The sequence below is a fragment of the Salvelinus namaycush genome, chromosome 3 (assembly GCF_016432855.1).
Source record: "Salvelinus namaycush isolate Seneca chromosome 3, SaNama_1.0, whole genome shotgun sequence".
NCBI classification, from domain to species: Eukaryota; Metazoa; Chordata; class Actinopteri; order Salmoniformes; family Salmonidae; genus Salvelinus; species Salvelinus namaycush.
In genome coordinates this window covers 72,949,415-72,969,937 of record NC_052309.1, presented here as the reverse complement: position 1 = coordinate 72,969,937, position 20,523 = coordinate 72,949,415, and the positions used below count along the sequence as shown (strand labels likewise).

The 20,523-nt window shown below is 44.2% G+C and overlaps 1 protein-coding gene across 1 annotated transcript in view; it reads right to left on the bottom strand.

Moving 5' to 3' along the window:
• The window catches only part of LOC120037537 (protein TANC2-like), a 134,695-nt gene that overhangs the window by 93,771 nt on the left and 20,401 nt on the right, over positions 1-20,523 (bottom strand). The window contains exon 2 of the mRNA XM_038983572.1: positions 4,047-4,147. The gene's annotated coding sequence lies outside the window, so the exon portion shown is untranslated. The remainder of the gene's footprint in view (positions 1-4,046; positions 4,148-20,523) is intronic.

The window sequence follows — 20,523 nt, the reverse complement described above, 5'->3', positions numbered from 1 at the left end:
TACAACTCCCGTACGGGCTCGGGAGAGACGAAGGTCGAAAGCCATGCGTCCTCCGAAGCACAACCCAACCAAGCCGCACTGCTTCTTTAACACAGCGCGCCTCCAACCCGGAAGCCAGCCGCACCAATGTGTCGGAGGAAACACCGTGCACCTGGCCCCCTTGGTTAGCGCGCACTGCGCCCGGCCCGCCACAGGAGTCGCTGGAGCGCGATGAGACAAGGATATCCCTACCGGCCAAACCCACCCTAACCCGGACGACGCTAGCCGAATTGTGCGTCGCCCCACGGACCTCCCGGTCGCGGCCGGCTGCGACAGAGCCTGGGCGCGAACCCAGAGACTCTGGTGGCGCAGTTAGCACTGCGATGCAGTGCCCTAGACCACTGCGCCACCCGGGAGGCCCAGGATTGTCTAATCTTGAGTGGCAGTGTGAGCTTCCAATGACATGAGCATCCAATGACACAATGTAAACGGTTGGAAAACGAGGGCTGAGGCGCTCTGTCAATCCAAAATGCTTTGCTGTCCACCCAGACCCCCAAGAAGACCGATAACTAATAAGCACTCCAACGCCTGAGTGGGTCTCAGCAAACAGACCAGGCCTCATGCAGACAGTCTAATTGGCTATCGGAGCTAAATAAATTGTTAGTTGTAGTGAATGTACATGACAGCACAATCATGCTGGGGGAAATACAGTATGCGTCAAGGACGGCTTGTTTTGCAAATCATACAGGGGAGAAAACAATTCACTTAACCTACAAGATATGCAGGTCATAGGTGAAGATTATTTGGTTTGACAGCATTTGAAATTGAGCTGCTCATGACAACAGCGAAGGGTAGAACAGTTAAGTCTAAATTAATTCATGTGCATAAAAGCAAGCTGACTTGCTTCAAGACAATTAAAAACAGCAGACATTTGAGAAACAGATGCCTGTGCTTAAAATAACACACAATAGCTTTGTCACTTGATCACAGGTGGCGAGCTAACACCTTAATCACAGCGGTGCTCAAAAATGAGACGTCACAGTGGTTCTCGGCGGGCGATTTTAACTATTTTAATGCGCCAGAATGTTTTAAAGGCTTTAGGCTAATGCTAAATGCTGAGCAGATGAATAGTCCTTCTGATACTTTTCATAAACACGTCATTAGCAAAAGCTTGAAAGCATTTACTAGGTTAATCGTATGAGTAACGCAGTAGCTATGTCATCAAGGAAAGGTATGCAGCAGTGGCGCTGAGTTGGACCACTTGAGCATGGGTTACGAAATCTTGCGGAGCGATTTTATCCATGGAAGTGGACCCTAGGGATCTATCACGCTTACCTGATTCTAAAGGTTGTGAGAAGTCATTATTAACCCCTTTAAAAGGCATTAGGTCAGTCTCTAAACCTTCACATAAAACATCGGTAATGTTTTCATCCCTCCATGCCCCATGTCCTCTTGAGTAACAAACAGATCAAACCACATGCAAATCATGCGAGGTTTACATTCTAATCTCTTGGAATCCCCAAGAAATGGTCAAACAATTAGCTAGGCACCAGCCTATCTGTTCATTTGACATGTCAATAAAACGAGTCACTGAAAATACACAGTGAAAGACTTTTCCAATTATTCTCTCCATTAGCCGGTATGATTATATAAAACATAGGCCTACTACAGAAGTGCCTCTAGAAATCAATTGTTACATTAATACATATTCATTTAAGATAGAAATACACCAGAAACCATTCAAAACGGTCTTTGTTTTATGGATTTACATCTACATATGCACCACCACCACCACCATGAAAATCCAGTCCCTGTCGGTTTCTTTCACACTACCCCATTCAGCCATCACGTCTTATGCAAACAGCACCATATCTCTTACTCCCCTTGACAACAGCTACAAAAGAAAGAAGTCAGTCGGCTGCCTCTCAGCTAATTGCCCTTCACCTAGCTCCTCCCTCTTCATAACAGATCAAAGGTAATAATCCTCTGCCAATCCACTGTGGTGCGCCTGCCATCGCTGTTGTTATGCTCATTATGGCCTCCTTGAATTGGCCGGGCTGGATACGCCATTCGTTGTATCCTCCTCCTCGCCCGGCCCTTGTCCGTTCTAAAGAAAAGGGACCTTGCGACGGTCTCTCAAAACGCCAAGGTCTCCTCCAGCCACACTGGCTCCATTTCACAGCAAAACACAAATTTCACGGCTGGGCGGCCACTGGATAATTAGATGAGCCTTGAGTGGACATGGTGATGCTCGCCTCAGCTCTGTGAGAAGAAAACAAGACAGTGTTCTCTAAAGAGAGGCTAGGGAGAGGGCTACTGAGCTCAACACAGGGCTGGCTTTGTTTGGGTCTCACTTGTCGCTTTATTGCATTAAATGAGTACGGGATGTGTGGCAATTCTTGGTGGAAGTTCGTCTTTCTGGTTGTTGCTCCATGCAGTTTTGTGTGTTATTGGAGTCGTTTGATATCGTTTGATAATGAATTCTAGCTTGTGGCTATAGGAACATTGAAAGGAGAGCTTTGTTAAGTACCTGCCTTGCTGCTGTTTTGAAAAACCAGGTACATGTAAATGACATAGCATGTGTACATTTGTGAGAGATGGGCTAAGTGTATGGCTGGATATACAACTGACCCATCATCTTTGACAGCTCCAATTTTCCAATAGACATTGAAGTTTCTGTAGAGAATGTAACTTTTTATGAATTTAAGGTAAAGTGTATTTAGGCTTAAAATGCAAAAAATAGTGCATTCTTTTTCACAAGGAATATAAAACTGCAACACATGTGGAATTACCATTGCCTACCGTACCTCTGCCAACAGTTCTATCTGGGGAACTATTACCATTGCCTACCGTACCTCTGCCAACAGTTCTATCTGGGGAACTATTACCATTGCCTACCGTACCTCTGCCAACAGTTCTATCTGGGGAACTATTACCATTGCCTACCGTACCTCTGCCAACAGTTCTATCTGGGGAACTTCTACCATTTCTTGGTCGTAGTTGGAACAGTGTAGAGAAAGAGTAGTTTGGACCTGAGAGAGGATGTACATTTATAGAACTTGAACAGTTTCATCCAGACCGTATAAAATGGGGCCATACCCTGCTGTTGCTTCCCTATCAAAAATGTCAAACGTGGTTTTGTAGAGTTGACAGTTAGGCTACTTGACTCTGTTACCTTTCATCTGAACTATCTGTTGCGATCGGGAGAGCGGGCCATCAGTTATTGTTTATAGTTATTATCGCGGAGCGCGGCTTGGAGCGAACGCTTCAAACATATTGTGTAATGTGAATTGTAAATGATCGCGGCCATACGGATCCTCATAGGCCAATTATGCAATCGATATGGTTAATATGTAATTCAATTAATTACATGTACACATGAAGACAATTGAAAGGGTGAAACGAGAAACGTCATTGTTTGCTAACTGATCGACTTTGATATCAAACTAAAGGAGATTATAGATTGAATGACCATTCACTGTTTGTATTTATTTCATGATTTATGATAAATAGTTAAGAGCCTAAATGACTCACGGGTGATTACTATTGACTTCTTCATGAACTGGATTGTTGAATTCCCTAATTATGTTAATAATGAATGATTGTTATGATTTGATCTTTGTGATTATGAATTTGATTGGATACATGTTATTTTGTTTCCTTTGTTATGCAGCACAGACTACTCAGTAAATATACCACTTTATGGTTAAAGGAATTCCTGCCTCAGTCTCATCCATTCCTCTGTCACCTGACACGTGACCACCTGTTCACCTTCACTGTCAGTCATCCTACCTGTCCAGCTACCCACACAGATTCCACTAATCTTTCAATGGTAGTTAGTCAAAAGTTAGTTGACAGTTAGGCTACTCACAATGGACCAACTTCAACCAGATATTCAGTTTCTCACAGTCATGAACACTGTCCCTGTGCTCAGACAAAACTGGCATTGTTTGTAGCGACTGTCCCCAGACTTTTTCTGTGGTATAACATGACATCTAAACAATAGCACATGACACGCACATTACATGAAAAAAATTGTTTTTGGGATGTAGGCTGTGGGGACTTACCATGAGTGGGAGACAAAGGCCTCACAGTGAGACGGGTGGGGCAGCGACAGGCTCAAGCCTAAGCCCTTCTCCCATCTCCCAACTGATGCACTCTGGTGTATCTGCAAAAGAGAAAACATCAGTCAGTGATTCAGTGTCAACTGTCAGCATTACAGCCAACCTTTGCATAACCCGCTAACTGAAAAACACAAGTCTCATTTCCGATTAAAGTTTATATTCTCAGACTGCATGGCAGACAACATAGGAGTTTAGGATTTTTAATTAAGACATTCGCTTCATATGAATATGGGGCACAGTAACACATGGTGAAGTCAGCATGTGGACACACACCACAGACTCCTGCATTTCTTGCTGTTTGGTGTTTTAGGCCGGGTTTCTGTATAGCACTTTGAGACATCTGCTGATGTAAAAAAGGGCTTCATAATACATTTGATTGATTGACTCCTCCCCTGGGAGAAGAGAGGGATAGATTCTGCCAAGGCCGAGCTATGAAAAACATCGTAAAGAAAATAAAAACTCAGATCTGTCAGAATCATTTTTCAACATTCTGGCCCCGTTCCTGGACATCCTTCGTTCTTTTACTCTTTCTCCTCCCTCCATTTTGGTGTTCATGTCTTTTTTTCCCTCGAAGGCGCACCTTGACCCCTTACATGCTGACTACACCGCTCGCGTTGCAAAATTAATTTAGAGCTGCATGGTATTAAATTATTGCACCCACATTGCTTGCACGCACCAACAAGCGTCTGCGTTGCCAAGGGCTAAAGTCGAAGTCAGTTCTATTTGTGACGCTGATCGCGCTGCAAGTCCTGCCTCTCCCATCTCCTCATTGGTTTATTGAACCATATACCCACGTGCCATCTCCTCATTGGTTATACCCATGTGGGTGACTGAAAGACGAATGGAGGTCGGTGGTGGTAATACACCTTTTATGAAAGTTAATTGCCAATTGTCATATACAGTTGAAGTCGGGAAGATTACATACACTTAGGTTGGAGTCATTAACTCGTTTTTTCAACCACTCCACAAATTTCTTTTTAACAAACTATAGTTTTGGCAAGTCGGTTAGAACATTTACTTTGTGCATGACACAAGTAATTTTTCCAACAATTGTTTGCAGACAGATTATTTAACTTATAATTCACTGTGTCACAATTGCAGTGGGTCAGAAGTTTACATACACTAAGTTGACTGTGCCTTTAATCAGCTTGGAAAATTACAGAAAATTATGTCATGGCTTTAGAAGCTTCTGATAAATGATGTCAATTAGCCTGAGTCAAATGGAGGTGTACCTGTGGATGTATTTCAAGGCATACCTTCAAACTCAGTGTCTCTTTGCTTGACATCATGGGAAAATCAAAAGAAACCAGTCTGGTTCATCCTTGGGAGCAATTTCCAAACCTCTGAAGGTACGTTCATCTGTACAAACAATAGTACGCAAGTATAAAGACCATGGGACCACGCAGCCGTCATACCACTCAGGAAGGAGACTCGTTCTGTCTCCTAGAGATGAACGTACTTTGGTGCAAAGCAAATCAAAGTGCAAATCAATCCCAGAACAACAGCAAAGGACCTTGTGAAGATGCTGGAGGAAACAGGTACAAACCTGAAAGGCCGCTCAGCAAGGAAGAAGCCACTGCTCCAAAACCATCCTAAAAAAGCCAGACTGCGGTTTGCAACTGCACATGGGGACAAAAGATCATACTTTTTGGAGAAATGTCCTCTGGTCTGATGAAACAAAAATAGAACTGTTAGGCCATAATGACCATCGTTATATTTGGAGTAAAAAGGGGGAGGCTTGCAAGCCGAAGAACACCATCCCAACTGTGAAGCACGGGGGTGGCAGCATCATGTTGTGGGGGTGCTTTGCTGCAGGAGGGACTGGTGCACTTCACAAAATAGATGGCATCATGAGGACGGAAAATTATGTGGAAATATTGAAGCAACATCAAGACATCAGTCAGGAAGTTAAAGCTAGGTCGCAAATGGGTCTTCCAAATGGACAGTGACCCCAAGCATACTTCCAAAGTTGTGGCAAAATGGCTTAAGGACAACAAAGTCAAGGTATTGGAGTGGCCATCACAAAGCCCTGACCTCAATCCTATAGAAAATGTGTGGTCAGAACTGAAAGCAGAGCAAGGAGGCCTACAAACCTGACTCAGTGACACCAGCTCTGTCAGGAGGAATGGGCCAAAATTCACACAACTTATTGTGGGAAGCTTGTGGAAGGCTACCCGGAATGTTTGACCCAGGTTTAATTGTTTAAGGCAATGCTAGCAAATACTAATTGAGTGCATGTAAACTTCAGACCCACTGGGAATGTGATGAAAGAAATAAAAGCTGAAATAAATCAATCATTCTCTCTACTATTATTCTGACATTTCACATTCTCAAAATAAAGTGGTGATCCTTACTGACCTAAGACAGGGAAGTTTTACTAGGATTAAATGTCAGGAATTGTGAAAAACTGAGTTTAAATGTATTTGGCTAAGGTGTATATAAACTTCCGACTTCAACTGTAAGTCCAAACAAGAAAAGGACTGGGAGGAGGAGAGATGACTAGAAACGAGTCGGTTGACCGTTTTATGTGTGGATTAATTGTCGGAGTAGAGGACCTTGTGCATTTCTGGTAAAATAACTCAACGTTTACATCCCAGGACAAATTAGCTAGCAACAGCAAGCTAGGTAAATAAGACAAATTAGCTAGCAACTGCAAGCTAGCTAGCTAAATTGGCATAAATGTTTAACGCTTTTCGACTCTTCCCCAAATTAATATAATTGGTTCAGAGTTTGTTTGATATTTTAACCTGCGTGTCTTGATCGCGTTTGGTGTGGGGGAACAAAATCAACTTGCGCTCGATGGCTCGGGGCCTGTTTGGGTACGGTGTTACAGCGCATGGAAAGTTTCCAAATGTTCCGCACAAGAGGAGACATTCATAAGGGGCCTTACCTCAGGTTTCTAAAAGTGAACTCACGGGCAACGCTAGGCTCCTTTGTGCATGCAACACACAAGCCCCGTACGTTATTGCGGTGTGTGATACAGATACAACTGAGCTATAGCCAAAACACCAGAGATGACAGCTGAGAAGCGGAGGAGCAGCCCAGTAGACTGGAGCGAGTCAAGGGATTTTAAGTAAGCGACACCCGAACCTGCTCAACTGCAAGAAAGTTGCACATCCTCTATGATGTCATGATTTCCCCCAAGGTATCAAAGGTCCCAATCTCTTGCAGCACTGGCTTTTATGATAACAAAAGAAAGGCTGCGTTACACATGTATGGTCGAGTGAAATATAACTACATGTGGAAGACTAACACAATGCTCAGACTCAAGAGGCTTGCACAAACTGTACTGGCTGACATCTCATGTGGAATTGATGTGGTATTTTCGCATTCAGGTACTAGTCGAATTCAAACAATGTTTAGCAGTACTCTTGGCTATTAAACTGGCCAGGAAAGGCAGAGAGCAGAAGGGAGAGAGAGAAGAGTGAGGACAGAGCAAGAGAGGCATGCCTTTGTTATTTATGCTTTATAGCTGTTGACAGTGCAGAGTGATCCAATACTAGTCAAAGTGAAGAGATATTTCCCCCAAGAAATAAGTTACATATAAGGAGACGCACCAACACACATGCACAGGCGAACACAGTGGGATATTATTCAATACCCTGAATCCACTAGGGGAATGGGGTGATTTTCCAGTTAGGTTATTTGTCTTTGGCTGAGGGAGTAAGCTTAGAGCCCCTCCACTCACCCACAAGTTCAGTCATCCAAACCAGAGAATGAAAGTAAGAGGATGCATCTCAATAGTCTAAAGTAGCTCTCTGACTGAATTTAAAAAGCAGAAAAGATTAAAGAATTTAGCCTAAAAGCTACTGGAAATTATCTTTCACCTCCACACATCAGAGCAAAGGAAAGGAAGGTGCTTGGACAATTGAGTTGTATCGAGTTGAAATCTGGACAACGTACAACAGGTTGGCAGCAAAACTTCAAGTAGCCTACACCATCATCCACCCACCACCAGACAATAGCAAGGCCAGAGTTAGCCATATTACAGTGAATGCTTCAACCAATACTCACTCTGACAATGCATACTGATTCTTACTCAAGCCACAAAATGTGTTGGTGGGTTGCGATCCGTGGGTCCCTATTCAGTTGAATGAGAGGGCAACTGAATTGCTGGGGAAGGATTGAGAGGCGATAGAGAGATCATTCACTTTGTTTGAGAGGGCAGCCCTTGACTCCTACATCTTCTGGCGGGTGTTGGCCCCGGGCGTGGAGGAGAGAATATGGGATCTGTCACATATGCAAATCCTGGCTACGAGTCGCTGGGCGCTCTGAACAATACAGACATTATGTGAAGAGTTTATAGGAAAGAGAGCGAGGGAGATTCGGGTGGTGAGAGCAAGGATGAGTGAAGTGGAGATAAATACAAAAAAACGAGGGGAAGTTATAAAACAGGCTGTACATGAAGATGAAAGACCCAGATGAAGGGGCAGACACGCACACACCTGGACACACACACACAAACGCTATGCTCAAAGAAACCACAGAGAATGAGACAAGCCACACACAGCACAATGGACAAAGTCAAAAGGAGAAAAAAAATCTCCACCCACCCATAGACAGATACTCAATCCACACACACACGACAGCATCAGGAATCCAAAACATGTTGTGAGACTGAGCACCCTGGGATTTGGGATTTGAGCAGGGAGCACAACCGCAGGGTCACGCTGCCATTACGACAGGATTGGAAAGAAGGGGGTGAGGGTTTGGAGTCGCTGAGCACAGCACTGGGATTTCCACACTGGAGAAGCTCTGAGGTGTTTGTTTGTCCTGTGTTTAACAGAGCCCCTCTCGACCACAGGGCACCAAAGACCTCCAAGTCAGTGAAGCGTGGCAACTCTAGTCACAGTATCTTCACAACGGAATCAAATAGCTCTTACAAAAGCAGCTTCAACTCGTGCTACATACCAAATGTAGGCCTACTAGCTAATTAACATCACGAGATGGGACATGGCTATAGAAGGCTATCCAGTTCTTGAGTTGTCATCAGCAGTCCTGAGGTAAAGGAGACTAGAGGCTGTTCTAGGGCTGCCACATCCAAACCTCTTTCTGCGTGGGCACCATACTCCTACACAGAGTGATGAAAATAACTTCTAAGCTCCAGACGTTTGGGTGGCAGTGTGTGTATTGCACTTACGGTATGAAAGCCTCGATTGTTGCTTCCTCAGAGTAGAGCTGGCTGAAGTGAGTTGTATAATGGTACGCAGACAGAAGGATAATGAGGTACGGCAAACCAAACCACACAGCCAACAGTGAATAGATTCTCATTCAGATCCTCATTCTTACTGGGGACATTTACTGAAGAATGGAGACGTTAGAGGCAAAGAGTCAATTGTTTCCAGTATCTGGCCTGGTCCCCAGATGTAGCATTATGTGGCCCTCCAGAAGCTGAGCAATGGTTAGCCTACATTTGGATGTCTTTTTTGCAAAAACCTTATCGGTCCATTTGTGTTTTGATACAAAAAACAGCTCAGTAATGAGATGTTACCAGGATTAGATATATTTGTGTTAAAAACATTTTGAAGGTGCTGAAAAACCCAACACCTTGTAGATACAATAGATATCACAGTTTCAGTAGAGCACAATGACTTGGCACTTTGCCAGCTTAAGTTTCCCAAGTGCTCCACTAATTTTAGCACAGCTCGAGTGTTAGATGGATGACCCCAACTCCCTGGTGACTCCAAGGTTCAGTGAAGTGGGGGGGGGGGGGGGGGGGTGAGAGAGGGAGGTGGAGATGGAGGGAAGGTGGGTGTCATTCCGTAAGTCTGGATAACTCTGGTCTAGACACGCACACTAAAGCTCAGGATCGGAGGAAGGGAAGGGGGGAGGGGGCTCTCAGGCAAACCATCTGTCTTCGAGCTGATCAAAATCTTGATTACAAGATGATGTGGAGTGGGAGTCGGATAGCCTGCATCTTTAGGATATTCATCCTAAACACTACTGAATAACCCACAGCGCATGGGTCATAGGATGCATTCAACAGATACATCCTGTGTACCATTCATGTTTGTGAGATGAGAGGATAGTATGCTCTGTAGTGTACACCAAAAACTTGCATCCTTTCTCCAGGAAGTGCACTTCAGATTTTAAATGGCCCTCGATGTGTCCTGTTTGACCATTTTGAAATTTATAGATTTTAGTCTTATCAATAAATGGTCCTGCATCTCCTTAACAGGGGACTTGACCCAATGCCTGCTACCCATAGTATATATATTTAGGCCACTCTTTGTTTGCGTCAAGGGCACTGGGCAACAGAAGGTCAGAGGACAAGCACGACATGGATAAATATATATGGGGATGAAGAATTGAGGGGAGTACAAAAACCCCTCCTTGCTGTCACAATAGCCACATAGGCCAGTGTTTGCAGTCACTTCAGCCAAGTATAATTTCTGTGCAACTTAAAAACAAAACTAAATATTTGTGGTGGACAGAGAGACACTAAGCTTTAATATCTCTGGCGAGATGAGCCATCAGAATATTCTGGTTCCTCATTCTATTTTTCATGTTCTGACTGCATGATTTTCTTTTCAAAAGGGTTTAATTTATTGCTTGCCTTCTTGGCTATCAGACCGGAGGTGACAGCCAGACAAGAAAACAAATAAGAGAAGACTCATTCCACACAGAATGAAACTCAATGAAGCAGATTCTCTTCCTCCTCAGAGCACTGCTGCTATTCAGTACTCACTGCCCCCTTGGCAGACTGCATTTGTCATCCCTTAGTATGAAATAACATTGGTCCCCCCACTCCTACCCCTTATGTTCCCCCTGACACCCCTCTCAGCCATCCAACTTCATCTCTCATTCCCTTAAAAGCAGCCTGATCTGCTCCTATTTCCTGTTGGCCTGCTGTGCCCCTGCCAGGGGGGCTTAGCAGGGTTAACACCCCAGGCAGAGGGGCAAGGGGTCTGTGGCGAGGGAAGGGCTTGGCGAGAAGCAAGCCCGGTTCTTTCTGTGGTCAGTGACAGGTCAGTAAAAAGACCCTGTCAGGGCTGATGCACGAGGACAGGCAGAAAAGAAGGGAAGGAGAGGTGACAGGCAGACACCCAGTCCTCCATCCTCTTAGCATTCTGCCAGGACCCAACACAGAGCCAAGGGTGTGTCAGATGTGTCAGTCAGGACCGACCTTCCTGCGGTCGCTCCACCAGATTTCCTTGTCTGTATGTACCGAGCACATTTAATATCAGTCTTTCCCAGCAGGGGGTTCTTGTTCCTGGGCTTAGACCCACATTTTAGCCATGCCTCCCTTCTCCTGGATCCTTGTCTCTGGCGGCACAGCGTGATCTGTGCATTATATCCATCTGTGCTTTGGTTTCATAAAGACGTAATTAAGAGCTCCTCTCAGAGTCCAATAATAACTACTTAATTTTGCGTAAAGTTATGCATCATATTCTCAAAATGTTTTGTGTTTGGAAAGAACATTACCTAGCTTGCTATTAAAACCATTTTAGTCATTTGACGACTTCCGTATTGAGCGAGTCACTGGCTTGAACTTGCAACTTGCAGACGTGTTGCTGTGCGTTTTGTCGCCAACCTTACTTTGCTACCTGACAACTTTACGATTTTTACTTTTTAATCACCGTTTATATTTTTAGTTTTTCCCTCAACTTTTTTCTTTTCTTTTCCCATTCAACTTTTTCACTCCGGACGCTTTATCTGGACACGGTTCATCAGGACCTCCAACAGCCGAAGCTAAGTAGTAACATTAACATGGTGCCTTCTAATTGCAGTCGCTGTACTCATAATATACAGGAGAACGATCGCCTTACGGCGAGGATAGCTGTGCTGCAAGCCCAGCTTCAGACACAATCGTTAGGCACGGGTAATTTCAGTGTAGGAAAGGATGAAACAGCGTCTGTGCCACCAGTAAGTACAGATAGTAGTATAAATCCCCTCGCACAGTCCCCGCAGCCGGACAACTTTCTCATGGCTTCTGGAGGGAAATGCTGTAGGAATGCTCAACCGGTGTCGCTCATTCAGCCGACAGAAACTTTCAACCGGTTTTCCCCATTAAGCAGCGAGTCGGAGTCTGAGGCCGAGCCTTCTCGTCTCTACTCCTCCCGTTACGGGGTCTGAGACGCCGAAGCTTCCCACCATTAGCTCTGACAAATTGAAAACCCTAGTCATTGGCGACTCCATTGCCCGCAGTATTAGACTTAAAACTAATCATCCAGCGATCATACACTGTTTACCAGGGGGCAGGGCTACCGACGTTAAGGCTAATCTGAAGATGGTGCTGGCTAAGGCTAAAACTGGCGAGTGTAGAGAGTATAGAGATATTGTTATCCACGTCGTCACCAACGATGTTAGGACGAAACAGTCAGAGGTCACCAAGCGCAACATAGCTTCAGCGTGTAAATCAGCTAGAAAGATGTGTCGGCATCGAGTAATTGTCTCTGGCCCCCTCCCAGTTAGGGGGAGTGATGAGCTCTACGGCAGAGTCTCACAACTCAATCGCTGGTTGAAAACTGTTTTCTGCCCCTCCCAAAAGATAGAATTTGTAGATAATTGGCCCTTTCTGGGACTCACCCACAAACAGGACCAAGCCTGGCCTGCTGAGTAGTGACGGACTCCATCCTAGCTGGAGGGGTGCTCTCATCTTATCTACCAACATAGACAGGGCTCTAGCTCCACAATGAAATAGGGTGCAGGCCAGGCAGCAGGCTGTTAGCCAGCCTGCCAGCTTAGTGTAGTCTGCCACTAGCATAGTCAGTGTAGTCAGCTCAGCTATCCCCATTGAGACTGTGTCTGTGCCTCGACCTAGGTTGGGCAAAACTAAACATGGCGGTGTTCGCCTTAGCAATCTCACTAGGATAAAGACCTCCTCCATTCCTGCCATTATTGAAAGAGATCATGATACCTCACATCTCAAAATAGGGCTACTTAATGTTAGATCCCTCACTTCAAAGGCAGTTATAGTCAATGAACTAATCACTGATCATAATCTTGATGTGATTGGCCTGACTGAAACATGGCTTAAGCCTGATGAATTTACTGTGTTAAATGAGGCCTCACCTCCTGGTTACACTAGTGACCATATCCCCCGTGCATCCCGCAAAGGCGGAGATTTTGCTAACATTTACGATAGCAAATTTCAATTTACCAACAAAAAAAATGACGCTTTCGTCTTTTGAGCTTCTAGTCATGAAATCTATGCAGCCTACTCAATCCCTTTTTATAGCTACTGTTTACAGGCCTCCTGGGCCATATACAGCGTTCCTCACTGAGTTCCCTGAATTCCTAATCGGACCTTGTAGTCATAGCAGATAATATTCTAATTTTTGGTGATTTTAATATTCACATGGAAAAGTCCACAGACCCACTCCAAAAGGCTTTTGGAGCCATCATCGACTCAGTGGGTTTTGTCCAACATGTCTCTGGACCTACTGTTACGCACGCCTCTGAGAAGAGGGAACGCAACACCCTGCTACAACTCAACTCTCCGTGAAGCGAAAGAGGTATGGACCGTAGGTGCGAGAAAGGACGACAAAGGCAGAATTTACCGTTTACTAGGATTTATTTTCTACACGGTAATATGGGGAAAAGGGGCTGGACGGAACCAAAGGAAAGAAAGTAAATATCAAAGCTCCCCCTCTCCTATCTAACCTGCCTACCCACTTAACTTACCTAACTTAGCACCACCTGGTGCCCTAACCAAAATACAGGGGGTGGTCCGCCCAGGTCTTACCTAGTGTGCCTAGACAGTAAATATACTACGGGTATATGTATGCCCGCGGGCCTCTTGCCTAAGCACTCCCAAAGTGCCTTCCCCTTCCACCCTGGGAACAAATGAAACAGAATAATTATTAACAATTTCACAAACACTCACAAACACAGGACATAGCAAAGCTGCTACCAACAACAACTAATATAGTACATACCAACACTTTCTGATACACAACCAACACTTTATCACAATCTAATTCTCCAGAAAAAAAATCTCTCTCTCTCTAATCTTTCTCATCATCTTCTTTCTTCTGAACAGAACACTGGTTTTTATATCTTCTGGTGGCAATGGTGATTAGAGTCAGCTGCTTCTTGACGAGGGGGCGGGGTCAGCTCCAATCATCAATTAGCCTGGGGTCGACCAATCAGCTGCTTGGGGAGTTACAGGAATTTCTCCTGAAACACACACACTCAAATACAAACCAGAACACAGAAACTGGGGAACGTAACACCTACTCACTGCCACAGTCATACTCTGGACCTAGTTTTGTACCATGGAATAAATGTTGTAGATCTTAATGTTTTTCCTAATAATCCTGGACTATCGGACCACCATTTTATTACGTTTGCAATCACAACAAATAATCTGCTCAGACCCCAACCAAGGAGCATCAAAAGTCGTGCTATAAATTCTCAGACAACACAAAGATTCCTTGATGCCTTTCCAGACTCCTTCTGCCTACCCAAGGACGTCAGAGGACAAAAATCAGTTAACCACCTAACTGAGGAACTCAATTTAACCTTGCGCAATACCCTAGATGCAGTTGCACCCCTAAAAACATTTGTCATAAGAAACTAGCTCCCTGGTACACAGAAAATACCCGAGCTCTGAAGCAAGCTTCCAGAAAATTGGAACGGAAATGGCGCCACACCAAACTGGAAGTCTTCCGACTAGCTTGGAAAGACAGTACCGTGCAGTATCGAAGAGCCCGCACTGCTGCTTGATCATCCTATTTTTCCAACTTAATTGAGGAAAATAAGAACAATCCTAAATTTATTTTTGATACTGTCGCAAAGCTAACTAAAAAGCAGCATTCCCCAAGAGAGGATGGCTTTCACTTCAGCAGTAATAAATTCATGAACTTCTTTGAGGAAAAGATCATGATCATTAGAAAGCAAATTACGGACTCCTCTTTAAATCTGCGTATTCCTCCAAAGCTCAGCTGTCCTGAGTCTGCACAGCTCTGCCAGGGCCTGGGATCGGGAGACACTTAAGTGTTTTAGTACTATATCTCTTGACACAATGATGAAAATAATCATGGCCTCTAAACCTTCAAGCTGCATACTGGACCCTATTCCAACTAAACTACTTAAAGAGCTGCTTCATGTGCTCGGCCCTCCTATGTTGAACATAATAAACGGCTCTCTATCCACCGGATGTGTACCAAACTCACTAAAAGTTGCAGTAATAAAGCATCTCTTGAAAAAGCCAAACCTTGACCCAGAAAATATTTTAAAAAACTATCTGCCTATATCGAATCATCCATTCCTCTCAAAAAAAAATGAAAAAGCTGTTGCGCAGCAACTCACTGCCTTCCTGAAGACAAACAATATATACGAAATGCTTCAGTCTGGTTTTAGACCCCATCATAGCACTGAGACTGCACTTGTGAAGGTGGTAAATGACCTTTTAATGGCGTCAGATCGAGGCTCTGCATCTGTCCTCGTGCTACTAGACCATCGATCACCACATTCTTTTGGAGAGATTGGAAACCCAAATTGGTCTACACGGACAAGTTCTGGCCTGGTTTAGATCTTATCTGTCGGAAAGATATCAGTTTGTCTCTGTGAATGGTTTGTCCTCTGACAAATCAACTGTACATTTCGGTGTTCCTCAAGGTTCCGTTTTAGGACCACTATTGTTTTCACTATATATTTTACCTCTTGGGGATGTCATTCGAAAACATAATGTTAACTTTCACTGCTATGCGGATGACACACAGCTGTACATTTCAATGAAACATGGTGAAGCCCCAAAATTGCCCTCGCTAGAAGCCTGTGTTTCAGACATAAGGAAGTGGATGGCCGAAAACGTTCTACTTTTAAACTCGGACAAAACAGAGATGCTTGTTCTAGGTCCCAAGAAACAAAGAGATCTTCTGTTAAATCTGACAATTAATCTTGATGGTTCTAAAGTCGTCTCAAATAAAACTGTGAAGGACCTCGGCATTACTCTGGACCCTGAGCTCTCTTTTGACGAACATATCAAGACTGTTTCAAAGACAGCTTTTTTCCATCTACGTAACATTGCAAAAATCAGAAACTTTATGTTCAAAAATGATGCAGAAAAATGTATCCATGCTTTTGTTACTTCTAGCTTAGACTACTGCAATGCTCTACTTTCCGGCTACCCGGATAAAGCACTAAATAAACTTCAGTTAGTGCTAAATACGGCTGCTAGAATCTTGACTAGAACCAAACAATTTGATCATATTACTCCAGTGCTAGCCTCCCTACACTGGCTTCCTGTTAAAGCAAGGGCTGATTTCAAGGTTTTATTGTTAACCTACAAAGCGTTATATGGGCTTGCTCCTACCTATCTTTCCGAGTTGGTCCTGCCGTACATACCTACACGTACGCTACGGTCACAAGACGCAGGCCTCCTAATTGTCCCTAGAATTTCTAAGCAAACAGCTGGAGGCAGGGCTTTCTCCTATAGATCTCAATTTTTATGGAATGGTCTGCCTACCCATGTGAGAGACGCAGACTCGGTCTCAACCTTTAAGTCTTTATTGAAGACTCATCTCTTCAGTAGGTCCTATGATTGAGTGTAGTCTGGCCCAGGAGTGTGAAGGTGAACGGAAAGGCTCTGGAGCAACGAACCGCCCTTGCTGTCTCTGCCTGGCCGGTTCCCCTCTCTCCACTGGGATTATCTGCCTCTAACCCTATTACAGGGGCTGAGTCACTGGCTTACTGGTGCTCTTTCATGCCGTCCCTAGGAGGGGTGTGTCACTTGAGTGGGTTGAGTCACTGACGTGTTCTTCCTGTCTGGGTTGGCGCCCCCCCTTGGGTTGTGCCGTGGCGGAGATCTTTGTGGGCTATACTCGGCCTTGTCTCAGGATGGTAAGTTGGTGGTTGAAGATATCCCTCTAGTGGTGTGGGGGCTGTGCCTTGGCAAAGTGGGTGGGGTTATATCCTTCCTGTTTGGCCCTGTCCGGGGGTATCATCGGATGGGGCCACAGTGTCTCCTGACCCCTCCTGTCTCAGCCTCCAGTATTTATGCTGCATTAGTTTGTGTGTCGGGGGGCTAGGGTCAGTTTGTTATATCTGGAGAACTTGTCCTGTCTTATCCGGTGTCCTGTGTGAATTTAAGTATGCTCTCTCTAATTCTCTCTTTCTCTGCTCCAGTTTCAACTGTTCTGCCTGCTGCTATGGAACCCTGACCTGTTCACCGGACGTGCTACCTGTCCCAGACCTGCTGTTTTCAACTCTCTAGAGACCGCAGGAGCGGTAGAGATACTCTTAATGATCGGCTATGAAAAGCCAACTGACATTTACTCCTGAGGTGCTGCACCCTCGACAACTACTGTGATTATTATTAATTTGACCATGCTGGTCATTTATGAACATTTGAACATCTTGGCCATGTTCTGTTATAATCTCCACCCGGCACAGCCAGAAGAGGACTGACCACCCCTCAGCCTGGTTCCTCTCTAGGTTTCTTCCTAGGTTTTGGCCTTTCTAGGGAGTTTTTCCTAGCCACCGTGCTTCTACACCTGCATTTCTTGCTGTTTGGGGTTTTAGGCTGGGTTTCTGTACAGCACTTCGAGATATCAGCTGATGTACGAAGGGCTATATAAATACATTTGATTTGATTTGATTTAGTGTTACCACGTTTAACTACACTGAGGTTGTAAAGCTAGATGTAGTTTCAAATCCCTAGAGAAAGGCTGTCAGTATAAGAGTTACCACAGCTCAGTCCTGTAAATTTAATCCCACAAAAAAAACACTACATTAAAAAAAAAACTAGTAAGCATCTTTCTCTCACACCCAGCAATAGCAGAATGCAAGTAGCAAACTTAATTACTGTTAACACAGAAAATACCAACCGGGAGCTTGGAGGTACCCATCAGGGCAACAATGATTCTCTCCAGCTCCGATAGCATATGGCACCAGTCATCATAAACAAATCATTTCAGGAGTTGCTGAACAACACATTGTTTGCTCTGAACTAATATAAAGACATTATTTAGATACCTCAAAATCAGTGAATTGCCTCGTGCATATAAGTCTGATGCCTAAGCAGAGACCTGGACCTTCATCTGTGGGGTTCTGAGTTGCTGCCAGTTCTCCAGTGTACAGCAAAAAAAAGATCAGAAAGGCATCTGATATCTCTATAAATCCAGTCTCAAATTTGCAGTGAGGTGTTCAGACCAGAAACGTCCCATGACATTGACGGCATATCCAAACAACACATATCCCTGGTCTATCCTGAGGACTTGGGTCATTCCTTGAGTGATCCTCAAGACCAACAGTCCAAAGATGTCAAGTAGACAATAGGACACTAGAAATGATGTGAGACTACTTTGTGGGTCAGGATGTGCCAGAGAAGGACCAGAGTATGATGAGATAAGAGCCTTCTCTGGGCTGGAGGAGCTCTACTGGCACCTCCTTTAAAATTAGCCATCCCCCATCCTTTACCATCCCTTCCAAAATCCATCTCATTAAGTCAATTACACATCGGCGTGCCACCAGAGCGGAAAATTGCAATTTCACAGTCAGTCCCTTGGGACTGTGAGGAGTAGCACTCTGCCTGGCGAGACTGAAGTCTCTGTGTGAGCAGTCAAGGATGAGGAAAGTCATAGGTGCTGTGTTTAAGACGTCTGAGGAAGCCTGGAGAACTTTGACATGTCTTGCTCTGAATAGCCTGAGGGGATAGTAAGTCAGTGTTGGAAGGTGGCAGAAGACGCCAGTACTGTAGTCAGACGTTGCCACAGGAAGTGTGAGAGGATGGGGATTCACACCTGATGGTCTATGTCTGACAACTGGGTCAGGGAGAAGACTGGCTGCATAAGAAAGGGGAGGCTGCCAAGAAATCTACTGGCCATATAAAGGGAAAGGGAGATACCTAGTCAGTTGTACAACTCAATGCCTTCAACTGAAATGTATCTTCTGCAATTAACCCAACCCCTCTGAATCAGAGAGGTGCGGTGGGCTGCCTTAATCGACATCCACATCTTCGGTGCCCGGGGAACAGTGGGATAACTGCCTTGCTCAGGGGCAGAAAGACAGATTTTTACCTTGTCAGCACAGGGATTCAATCCAGCAACCTTTCGGTTACTGGCCCAACTCTAACCACTAGGCTTAAAGCCACTCAAGCTAAGCCCAAACAAATTAATGATATCCCTCCAACTGGGAGGTGTTAATTTCCTGACATGCAAAGCCCTTAGAGGGGAAAAAGTATATTCTACTGAATAATCTCAAATGTCATTTTTTTCCCCCATGAGGAACAATCTCTCAGTTACTCTAAACTGGAGCGTCATGATATCACTCTATTCCGTGATGTCCTTCTAAACTGAAACTTGAGTGAATGAAATGAGTCATTGCATTTCTCAGATTTTTCTTCATTCCTCGAGGTTGAAGTCATCCAGGTTATTAAAACAGCCTATTGTAATGGTTTTTGGTATCAGTAAACCATGATAGATGTAATTATTTTCATATAGGCTTAGACTGTTACGCCACTAGTGATGGTAATCAATACAGTAACATATCGGGATATTATTTTTGATATTTTGTATCGTTTTGAGAATATCACAATACTATTTTTGCGCTAGTTGGCTGTACCAGCACCAAAACTCCATTATTTTTCCTTCATAGTTTGTTCTCCCTCTTCTTTTTACAATAGGGAGCCAATTTATTTACAGCACTTTTATTTCCATGATTGAGCAAAAATGATTTTTTTCACGGCTCTTGTCCATCTGCAGCAGACAAGGTGTTTGGAATGTTTGGAACATCGAATCACAATAAAATCACAGTACCAAATCGCAATACATATAGAATTGTGAGAATCGCAGTACATATCATGCACCCAAGTATATGAGATAATATCGTACTGTAAGGTCCATGGCAATTCCCAGCCCTATTCTAATGTGATTTTCTGGATTTTGTTTTAGATTCCGTCTCTCACAGTTGAAGTGTACCTATAATAAAAATTACAGACCTCTACATGCTTTGTAAGTAGGAAAACCTGCAAAATCGGCAGTGTATCAAATACTTGTTCTCCCCACTGTATATCGACGGAATTAATCGAACAAAATGACCATTTGTGATGTTTATGGGACATATTGGAGTGCCAACAGAAGAAGCTCGTCAAAGGTAAGGCATGAATTATATCTATATTTCTGCGTTTTGTGTCGCGCCGGGAGTGTTGAAATATGATGGTCTGTGATTGTTAGCTGTGGTGCTATCCTCAGATAATAGCATTGTTTGCTTTCGCCGTAAAGCATTTTTGAAATCTGACACGTTGGCTGGATTCACAACAAGTGTAGCTTTAATTTGGTATATTGAATGTGTGATTTCATGAAAGTTTAACTTTTATAGTAATTTATTTGAATTTGGCGCTCTGCATTTTCACTGGATGTTGGCCAGGTGGGACACTACCGTCCCACATATCCCAGAGAGGTTAACAACAAATGGTGGAGAGTTGACTCCTTGCATGTCGACTACCAGTGTCGACTCCCATTTCGGAGTGTCA